The 11,802-nt window shown below is 38.5% G+C and overlaps 1 pseudogene; it reads left to right on the forward strand.

Moving 5' to 3' along the window:
* Positions 1 to 561: 561 nt before the first annotated feature.
* Positions 562 to 2,744, forward strand: LOC122902349 (annotated as a pseudogene).
* The last annotated feature ends 9,058 nt before the right edge of the window (positions 2,745 to 11,802 follow it).

Here is an 11,802-nt window from a genome sequence, read left to right on the forward strand (position 1 = left end):
AGAAAATAGGTCTTGTTTAGGCACAATGCTTAACAACAACCAAGCCCGAAATGACAAGTGTTGGCAGACTGACAATCTGTTCTCATGATTTGTGACAGCGCAGTTTTCTCAAAATAACAAACTGCTGTACCAGGCACTGGCAGAATCCTCTCAAAAATCTGTAGTCAAAGGGAAATAATTTTGCATGATTTAAGAAGGTGAGGAGGACAGAGACCTGTGTCTGTGGAATTCTGTTTGCATAACTTTCCATTGCACCAGATGTTCAATGGATGCTTGGGGATGATGGTAAACAAGTTGTCTCTTTGCATATGAGAAATCAGGTGGGGAGAGAGGAGCCCCACCTGCCACTTCCAGAGGGCGCCATGTGTTGTGATTGGTCAGCGCTTGTCTGTTTCCTTTCCAAAGTGGGGGTGCTACAGGTTTTTGTTTTGGTTTTAACCAGTTTCCTTGAAAATTAAACTGGAAAGTTATACCTCAGGAAATTGAGTTTGATTCATTCCAGAATAATAAATTAAAAAACAAATCTTGCTAGCTATTGAACGCAGGGCTAGATCTTTGGATTGCTGTCTTCTTCTCAAGCCGAGCCAGGCCTACACATAAGCAACCATGTCTAAGGGACCTGCAGTTGGCATTGATCTTGGCACCACCTACTCCTGCGTGGGTGTCTTCCAGCACGGGAAAGTGGAAATAATTGCCAATGATCAGGGAAACCGGACCACCCCAAGTTATGTCGCCTTCACGGACACCGAACGATTGATCGGTGATGCTGCGAAGAACCAAGTTGCGATGAACCCCACCAACACAGTTTTTGATGCCCAACGCCTGATTGGATGGAGATTTGATGATGCTGTTGTCCAGTCTGATATGAAGCATTGGCCTTTCATGGTGGTGAATGATGCTGGCAGGCCCAAGGTCCAAGTAGAATACAAGGGAGAGACAAAAAGCTTTTATCCAGAGGAGGTGTCTTCTATGGTTTTGACGAACATGAAGGAAATTGCAGAGGCTTATCTTGGGAAGACCGTTACCAATGCAGTTGTCACAGTACCTGCGTACTTCAATGATTCTCAGCATCAGGCTACCAAAGATGCTGGAACTATTGCTGGTCTCAATGTACTTCGAATCATCAATGAGCCAATTGCTGCTGCTATTGCTTATGGCTTAGACAAAAAAGTTGGAGCTGAAAGGAATGTGCTGATCTTTGACTTAGGAGGTGGCACTTTTGATGTGTCCATCCTTACTATTGAAGATGGGATCTTTGAGGTTAGGTCCACAGCTGGAGACACCCACTTAGGTGGAGAAGACTTTGACAACCGAATGGTCAACCATTTTATTGCAGAGTTCAAGCGCAAACATAAGAAAGATATCAGTGAAAACAAGAGGGCAGTTCGTCGTCTCCATACTGCTTGTGAATGTGCTAAGCGTACACTTTCTTCCAGCACCCAGGCCAGTATTGAGATTGATTCTCTGTATGAAGGAATCGACTTCTATACCTCTCGTATATCACTTCTATATCACTTGTGCCTGGTTTGAAGAATTAAATGCTGACCTGTTCCGTGGCACCCTGGACCCTGTAGAGAAAGCTCTTCGGGATGCCAAGTTAGACAAGTCTCAGATCCATGATATTGTTCTGGTGGGTGGTTCTACCCGTATCCCCAAGATTCAGAAACTTCTCCAAGATTTCTTCATTGGAAAAGAACTGAATAAGAGCATCAACCCTGATGAAGCTGTTGCTTATGGTGCAGCTGTCCAGGCAGCCATCCTTTCTGGAGACAAATCTGAAAATGTTCAAGATTTGCTGCTGTTGGATGTCACTCCACTTTCTCTTGGCATTGAAACTGCTGGAGGAGTCATGACTGTTCTTATCAAGCGTAATACTATCATTCCTACCAAACAGACACAGACCTTCACTACCTACTCTGACAACCAGCCTGGTGTGCTTATTCAGGTGTATGAAGATGAGTGTGCCATGACCAAGGACAATAATCTACTTGGAAAGTTTGAACTCACAGGCATACCGCCTGCTCCTCGTGGTGTCCCTCAGATTGAGGTCACTTTCGATATTGATGCTAATGGTATTCTCAATGTCTCTGCCGTGGATAAGAGCACAGGAAAAGAGAACAAGATTACCATCACTAATGACAAGGGCCGCTTGAGCAAGGAAGATATTGAGCGCATGGTCCAGGAAGCTGAGAAGTACAAAGCTGAAGATGAGAAACAGTGGGACAAGGTGTCTTCCAAGAATTCACTTGAGTCTTACGCATTCAACATGAAAGCAACTGTTGAAGATGAAAAACTTCAGGGCAAGATAAATGATGAAGACAAACAGAAGATTCTTGACAAGTACAATGAAATCATCAACTGGCTTGATAAGAACCAGACTGCAGAGAAGGAAGAATTTGAACACCAGCAGAAAGAGTTGGAGAAAGTCTGCAACCCAATCATCACCAAGCTGTACCAGAGTGCAGGGGGCATGCCAGGAGGAATGCCTGGAGGCTTCCCTGGTGGTGGAGCTCCTCCCTCTGGTGGTGCCTCCTCTGGGCCCACCATTGAAGAGGTTGACTAAACCAATCTGAGAATAAATAGGTTGAGCATTGTTCCACGCACAATATTCAAAGGACCCAAATTTGTAGCGAATTCCATGGCAGTTGTAATGTTGAGCTGCTATAGCAAAAAAACTGGGCATTCTTGATACTTGAATATGGAATATGTGCACAGGGAAAGGAAATAAACATTGCACTTTATAAGCACTGTATTTTTAAGTGGAAAATGCAATGTCTTAAATAAAACTGTATTTAAAATTGGCACCATAAAAAAAAATCTTGCTGAGCTAAAAAATTTCATTAATTCAGCAAACGTTGAATTCCCTTAACTCAGGGCTTTAGTCTGTTTCATCATTGTGAGACCAGTTCATGGTCAGCATGCTCTCATGACCCTTCATTTACAACCCAGTGGATTACTTTGGACTCCACAAACTGAACCTCAAACTTTCTTAATTAAATGAGATGCATGTGAATGCACTCAGCAGGATTGTGGGTTAGAGCAGAGCAAATGAAATGTTAGTTGCCTTCCTTATTTTCATTTGTCCTTCCTTTTTGTTAATATACAAATTATTTCTAAGAAAATTTTTAAAACAATACTTTAAGCAAACATGAAAACAACAACAGATAGTTTCTTTCACTCTATGAACTATTTTTGTAAACCCACAAGATGCATTGGGTCATTTATGGTTTCCTGGTGAGTTCTTTTTAATTGGATCTCAATGAGGTTCCATTTTGTTCAATCAACACCTTAGAGAGAAAATTATTTGTATCAATTTGTGGCCTATTTTTTGCTGTTTGTTTTCATCATCATAAGCTATTTACAATTTGAAAATGTATCATTGATTGATGGAGAACATTCATAAAAAGCTAAAATTTAATTATACTACACAACAAAACATATTTACTTCTATTTCTCTTCTGGAAAGAATATTAAGGACCATTTTTTCATTCATATTCATATTTGCAGAATATTTTAGAATAATACTATAAAAATAGAGCTTGAAAATTGATAAGTTTATTCAAGTTGGTTTGTTTCTTCCTTCCTCCTCTTCCTTCCCCTCCTCTCATCTCTCTTCTTCTTCCCTCTTACCCTCCTTTTCTCTTCCCTTTCTTTCTCTCCTCTTTCTTTCCTTCCCTCCACCTGGCTTACTATGTCTTCAGAACCTGCCATAAAAAAGCAAAAAGTATCCACGTTGTTGACCCTCAATATGTAGATAAAGATAAAGCAAGTTCTTGGATAGCAGTGACTAAAGAGTGAATGTGTTAAAGGCCATAGTGAATGAATAGAAAGACTAATTGTTAAAAGACTTAGTGAGTATCTATTATGTGCCAGATTCATTTTTCTTGGGCATTAAATACATTAAAAATATAGTTTTATTCTTACAAGAACCCCATGATAGAAACATATTTCCTTACATTTTATGGATTAAAAGCCCTCACATATAAATGTATTAAAAATGTGTCTAGTATCATATTAAGTCAGTGGCAGACTGGGAATACAAATCTATTATATTTACCCTAAACCTACACTTTCACCTGTACCCTAAACCTATACTTTTCACCACACGATTGTATTAGCTTCTTGATTGAAACTGTAATAAATTACCACACACTTAATGTCTTAAAACAACACAAATTTACTATCTTTCATTTCTGGACGTCAGAAGTCCAAAATAGGTCTCATTGTGCTAAAATCAGGGTGTCAGCAAAGGTGTGCTCCTTTCTGGACGCTCAAGGGGGAGAATTTGTTTCCTTACCTTTCCAGCTTTCAGAGACTACCTATAGTGAGTCCTTGGTTAGTGGTTCCCTTTCAGTTTCAAAACCAGCAATGGCCAATCAAGTGTTTCTCATCTTGCATTGCTCTGACATGGACTTTACTTCCTCCTTCTTCTGTACTTAAAGACTCTTGTGATCACATTGGGCCCATCAGCTAATCCAGGGTACTGTCCGTATTTTAAAGTCAGCTGCTTGGCAAACACAATTTCATCTATAAACTTAATTCCTCTTTGCCATATCATATAACACATTCACACATTCTGAGGATTAGAATGAGAATGTCTTAGGAGGGGGAATCATTATTCTGCCTACCAGACCTCTTAAAAAAGTGAGAAAATATGGGAATTTAGAGGAAACAGATTTTGGGGGCTAGGAGCTGGGGTACGGTTCATGCAGAAAATGACACTGAGGTGACTCTTGAAAATATATAGAGGAAAGAGGATCCCAAGGAGATCATATAGGTAAAAGGAGCCATATAAGCAAATCACCATTCGGTGGGTACTGCTCTAGGTGGATACCTGGAGCTTAGTAGGGGAAAAGTTTTCCCGAAGGAGGAAAGGGACCAGAATATGGACAGACTCTGAATGATGCTGAATGCTGAACTACATGGTCTGGGCTTTATTCCATAGCAAGTGTGGACCTCTGGAGAATTTTTAGTGAAGACCATCATGATCAGATTAATATGACAGCAAGGTGGAAAAGTCACAGGATTTTGCAGTTTGTTTGATACAGAAGGCAGGAAACTGGAAAGAATAAACGATCAGGTATTTTCTAAGCATTCACTGCTGAAGAGTTGTTGATACTAGGAGATATAAGGAGTCAGAAGGAGTCAAACTCGGTTTCGTGAATCTTGAGTTTGAAATACCAGCCAGGTGGCATAGAAACAGCTGAATTTTTCATTATCATCCTGAGATTTAAGTGAAAGTAAGGTAAAATTTTGAGGAGTGAGAGGGGTGCACACTGCTGGTGGGACTGTGAGAGGATCCAGACTTTCTGGGGGGCTGTCTAGCAACACGTATCAAGAGCTTTGAACTTTTGCAAGCTCCACGATCCTCTGATTTCATGTCACTACTACAACAATTGAAAAGTTGTAAAAAACTTAAATGTCCTGTATAGGGAATTTTTAAAGAATAGTAATAAATGCAAATGATGGACTGTTCTGCGGACATTTATAAGTTATATATTAGGATAACATTTATTAATATAGTCAGAGGATCACTATAATTCAACCTCTAGAAAGGGAGGTTACATGCATATACATGCACAGCACTGGTTCTTACTTGGAGTACTGTAACAACGACAATAACAACAACAACAATAACAAGAAGTACTAAGTCCTACTGAGCCCCTTCTATGTAGCAGGTGTTGTATCAGGCATATTTTATGAATATTTATTTAATTCTTCCAATGAGCTCATGAGGTGGGCAATCTAATTAGCTACGGTTATGATAAGGAAACAGACTTAGAGCTGAACTGCCTTGGTCAAGATCACACCAGTGCAACAGGGTAGATTTGAACTCAGGAAATATAGGCTGGACTCAACTATGATGCCACATGCCTACTCACTGTTTTACGCTGTGGCCCTGCCATATGTTTGAGGACTGTATGCAATTACTATGGGAATTGTGAATAAACCAAAGGCTATTTTTGGTATGCTGTAGCTCCAGTGTCTAAATATGGGTAGGCTCATGGGAATGTCCTACATGTGAAAATGTCTGTCACAGAGGGAAAACATAAGTGCTGAAACCACAGACCAGATGATATAAACATGTGAAGAGTGGATATCTTTGAGCAGTAAGGTTTGGGGCAATTTTTATTTTATTTATTTATTTTTTTTTTGCTAACCTGAGTTTTCTAAATTCTCTGAATAAATTTCTAAACACTTGGTGAATATATATTGCTTTTAAATTAGAAAATAGTTACTAGAAATAAATGGATAGGAAACACTAAGAAGAAAATCTACAGAATAAAGTTGTGTCTATATAATGAGAAATATCCACAAACTCTAAGATGCAATCATTGTAATACTTCAATTTAGGGTCTACTTTCCCACATATCCATTAGAATTTTAGGACCACAAAGGCAGTGGCTGATATAAACTATAATTCAATAAGGAGATAAATGCCTAAGATTTGAACAAGTCCAAAAAATGTTTACTCTTGTCCAGGTGATGGGCTAATTTCCAATTTGAGAATCTGAAAAGCATTCATAAATTGAGCTCTTCCAGACAGAATCAATTAGAAGGGATATGGGAGGCTGTGAACCGTATCCTTCATTTAGTGGGGGCCCTGGCCAAAAGACATATTGCATTTTCAGAGTTTTACAAAGGAGATTCCCATACTATTCATCTAAATCCTATTTTAACTTTGGTTATCCCCAGCATTGTCGTTATTTATACCATTGTGCAATAGTTATGCCCAATTTAAAGAATTCCCACTCAAAGTAAATGGAAAAGAGCTGGTTGTCTCCAAAATTAAAAAAAAAAAAATCCAGTTACTTTGTTTCTTCAATCAAGGTCTTACTTTTTAGCTCTGTTCTGTGACTCTCCTTCAACAGTCTTCCAAAATCTTCATGCTTCCTCCAAAGCTGAGAAGACATTTCCTGCATTTTAGCTCCTAGTAAAACATCCCATTATCAAAAATGATCTGTTGGAAAGGTAGGATAACGGTGCTAAATTTACCTATCTCAGCATCATAGTGGCTGGCACAGAGTAGATCCTTGCTTAATATTATTGAATTAATAAGTAAATGGATTTTTTTAAATTAAAGCACAGTTGTTAGTATAAGATCATCATATCCTAGAATCAAATTCTTTATGTGTTTGGTTGCTGTACTTTTTCAAGACCTATATGTCCTTCCTCCTTTGTATTTCTTTTGTTGGTTACTCACATTTCTTCTCTCCAGTGAAATTCTCCTTCACTTATCCTTTTCATGTTCGATTCTCTTTATTTCTGAATGCTCTTCAAATACACAAGGACATTTAATCTTCCAATGCAAAATGCCAGCCACTCTAGATTTGTGTCACCTGCAAAGCTTAATGTTGTAGTAACTATTCCATCATGCAGATCACTGGCAGAAACATGGAATACCAATATTCTCAAGTCAAAGTCAAGAAGAAATCCACGAGTGATGCTCCCCCTCTTCTCCTCAGGTTGACACCAATCTATTGATTATCCTTCTGAGTGCAGCCTCTGTAATAACACAGTGGATTATTCTTGCTATCTATCAAGCGCTGTGGTCTCCCAAGGAGCCACAGATGATGCATTAAAATAGTTTATTGGCATAGAACATCTTTAGTATCAGAAGAACAAGACATTTTACACAATAAGTGGGAGGTAAATCACATTTTTGAAAATGGAATTATTTTTAAATGCTCTTAGGTACTGTTTAGAGAAGACCTATAATAAAACCTATTGTCAAATGAAAAAAAATCTCTAAGAAAAGTTAATCATTATCCCCTAATGTATTTCTTTCAGATTGGCTGTTTTATAGCAGATTTTCTCGGAGGAGATCACCTGTGCTCATTTCCCTCCCACAAGCTTTATAAAATTTGTAAGGCCAAATAGCTCTTGGAGCTCTATGTGACTTCTCCAAGGATTAATGACTCAACTTCAGTGCTCCTTCGCTGGTGTCCTGAGCTCCCCTCTTAAACCTTACAACCTCCAATGCCTTGAAGAAAAATGACTTATCTACCCAAACCATCCATTACCAGAGCTGGAGCTTTCCAGTTTGCTTACCTTTCTCAGGTTGAGATTTTGCTTAAATACAGCATCGCTTGAGAAGGTGCTGGTAGCATTAGTTCTAATGTTCTAATTAGTTCTAATTCTAATTCTAATTCTGTGCGCTGCTACATGTTTCAGTGAAGTCAGATGGAAGCATGATGAATTGGTGGTGTCTCATTTAATACTGAAGGCAGACACCTCTGGACATCATTAAATCCTAGATATATCATAAAAGATGATGGAAATAATATGCAGCATTTTGGGAGTATGTGTGCCCCACCCAACAGTTTCAATCAGATCCTGAAGGGTCCATCAAACCAAATAACTTTAAGAAATACTACAGGGAGCCCCTTACTTCCAGACTATCTGATAAACCTTTTACAGATAAAATATAAACTTTTAAAAGTTTAAACTTCATTAGTAATCAAAAAATGTAAATACATTTGTGAGATAGTACATTTTAGTGATCACATTGGCAAAAACTGTAATGAAACCTCTCAGTGTTGACAGAAGTAAAAAACACAGTAATTCTCAAGTTCTGCTGGTGGGAGTTAATACCCTGGGCAGCAATTTGGCAAAAGTCTTGAAATATACATGTGATTGGATCAGCAATTCTGTTTTGAGGAATTTATCCTAAGGGAGAGAATTGGACACGTATACAAAGATATTTATCTTGAGATATTTATTTTTGTCTTGTTTATAATAGTGAGAAGTTTATAACTGTTCAATAATTGGGGTGCTCTCATAAAATGGATTTCCACCAAATAGTATAGGTTGTGCATTTATCAATATGGAAAGACACTTCTATTAAGTTAAGCCAAAAACTGTAGTGTTGAATAGGAACCTATATTTCTAAATGAATGTACTGTTAAATAGAAATTACATTTTTTAGGAACAAATGGGAAGGGAGCCTGAATATACACTGAAAAAATAGTACCCCAAATGATATTTGTGCCTGCTTATACTTAATTAGATTTTAGGGGTGTGTGTTTGTGTGTGTGTGTGTGTGTGTGTGTTTGCCTGTTTTTAAAATGTATGACCTGTCAAACAAGATATATAACATAAATTATAAGCATATCTGTAATAGAGTAATAAAAGTTTATAAAATCCTCAGTAGAAAAAGTATGCTTTGGGAATAGACAAGAATGTTTCTACAATGACCTAAAGGATAAAATTTTTTCCTCTCATTATAGAAACTAATCATCCACTTGTTTAGCTATTGCTTTGTGCAGAGAAGAACATTTCTTTTTGAAGAGATTAATTCACGTGTGCATTTCGTGTTTGGGTGTAGAAATGTCACCTGTTATGTACTCTGTGTAGGATCATTAAATGCTTCACTAGATGTGAGAAGGATGACATAAGGTTTTTATAGTTTATCCCCTTTTCTTCCTCATAATCTCCAGCACAGGGCTCAGAACAGTTCTCAATGAATTAGTGTATGATTGGCCTCTACAAATAATAAGAGTTGAAATTTACTTATTTCTTCATTAAACTTTTATGTTGTATTCTGTGTTCCATTATTCTAAAGACTTTGCGAGTAGGAATTTTATCCTCTAAGAGAGCCTAGATTGAAGAGTTATTATTATTCCCATTTTATAGATGAAGGAACAGATGACTTACACATAGTTTGGGTAACTTTTCTGAGATCAAGCACTAGCAAGTGTGAGTGAATGTTTTTCTCCAAGTTGGTAATGATGGTGATATGTATCATAAAAGAAACTGAAATGCTCTGAGTGTCTTACAATAGGGAATGGTATACCACAATGACAAATCTTCATACTGGAATATTATGCCACCATCAAAATAATGTTGATGTATTTGAGGCACATGGTGGCTCAATTCATTAAGTAAACAACTTTTGACTTTGGCTGAGGTCATGATCTCAGAGTCATGAGATCAAGCCCTGTGTCAAGCTCCATGCTGGACATGGGCTGGCTTGAGATTCTCTCTCTCTCTCTCTGCCCCTCCCTGCATGCACCCTCTCTCTCAAAATGAAAATAATGTTGATACATTAGTAATAGGGTGGGAAGTGTTTTCAAGAAAATATACGTCAAAGAAGTCAGATGTAGAATTGAAACATGATGATCACAATTGGGTGCAAAATGGTTAAATATATAAACTAGGGGGAAAATCACAGTAAGTAAATGTAACTAGATGTTAATGGCAACTACTTTAAGTAGGAGTGAGAATGTACGTTATTTTAGTTTATTTTTAATTGCTTCCTAATTTTCCAAAAATGACTATAGTGAACAATATTACTTTGAAATAAAAGTTGTGATTTTTTCCTCCAAGTTACTACCTAGCAAGAAACGTAACACATATAGGAAGAAGCAGTACTAAAATTTAAAATCTGGAAACACGATGCCTGATTCAATGGCAGTACTAATATGTAGGACCCTGAGATATCTTAGGGACACTGACTGCCAGTGAGTTTATGGATGGTCAGCTAGTCCCACCAAATTTCCAGCCTCTAGACAACATCCTGTAAGGCTTCTCACTTAGTAGAGACACAAAAGTTAGGAAGTGCTGAGCAAGAACAAACGCCTGGGTGGCTCAGTTGGTTGGGCAGCTGCCTTCGGCTCAGGTCATGATCCCAGCATCCTGGGATCGAGTCCCACATCGGGCTCCTTGCTCAGCAGGGAGCCTGCTTCTCCCTTTCCCTCTGCCTCTGCCTGCCATTCTGTCTGCCTGTGCTCGCTCTCTCCCCCCCTCTCTCTCTGATAAATAAATAAAATCTTTTAAAAAAAATGGCTGAAGTAAAAAATAGATGACCAACCTAATAGAGGGCTTTGAGGTTTGCTGGGAAGATCTCTATGAAAAGATAGAGTGTATGATTATCACTAAATATTAATTTGTTTGGTTGTTTTTTCTTAACTATCCAAAGTTCTGATGTGTACAACTAAACCACAATAATGTTTTAGTGGGAAGAGTAACATGCTCAACATATTCCCTGTGAGGTATTAGACCTACTTTCTCTAGGCAGAAGCACAGACAGCTAGAAAGGGCAACACTGAGAATAGATCTTTTGTTTGAAAGAAAATCTGTCATTCTGGAATAGGAATGGAAGTTGACCTGGGGACTGAGATGCAGAGGACTTGCTCTGCTCTAGGGCTAGGGTGAGGAGGTTGGGACAAATATTTCAGGCATATAGCCTAGCAGAAAGATCCAGCTGAGAGTGTGGGTGTGTAGGTGTTAGCATATAATTAAAACATACTAACACTGGAATACAGGGCTCGGGGGAAGAAGGGGACTTTGGCATGGATTACAACTGCTGGAAGGGGAGATTGCTTTTCTGTCACTGGGCGAAGGGAACACTGCCACAGGAACTTGCAGTGCTCCTTGGACTATAAACACATCTCTTTTCTAGAAAGGGATGGACCAGCTTCTGGATCAACAGGTTTCACTGGCAATGCATAAACACACCCATAATTCATGAGCCTGTGGAGGCCAGTCGTCCACGTTCAATGGCAACACTCTCAGGTACCTACCTTCCTTGCCTGGCACTTGTCTCTTTTCAATCCCATTGATACCAGTTTTTCTTGTCTTCTTTCCTTTACTATAAGGTAAGCTGGATTCATTTTTGCACATGAACCCTTTAAATTTATCTTTTTGGAGTTCAAAGAAATTAGACTTCTTGGACAGGTAAGTAGTTTTGTTGTTGTTGTTGAAAATTATCTTCTTAAAACACCACTACTCACAATGGAGTCCTTGGATCAAATAGGCATTCCTCAAAGATTTGGATTTACCATGGAAAGAAGACTCTAA

This window comes from Neovison vison, chromosome 3 (assembly GCF_020171115.1).
Source record: "Neovison vison isolate M4711 chromosome 3, ASM_NN_V1, whole genome shotgun sequence".
Lineage (NCBI taxonomy): Eukaryota > Metazoa > Chordata > Mammalia > Carnivora > Mustelidae > Neogale > Neogale vison.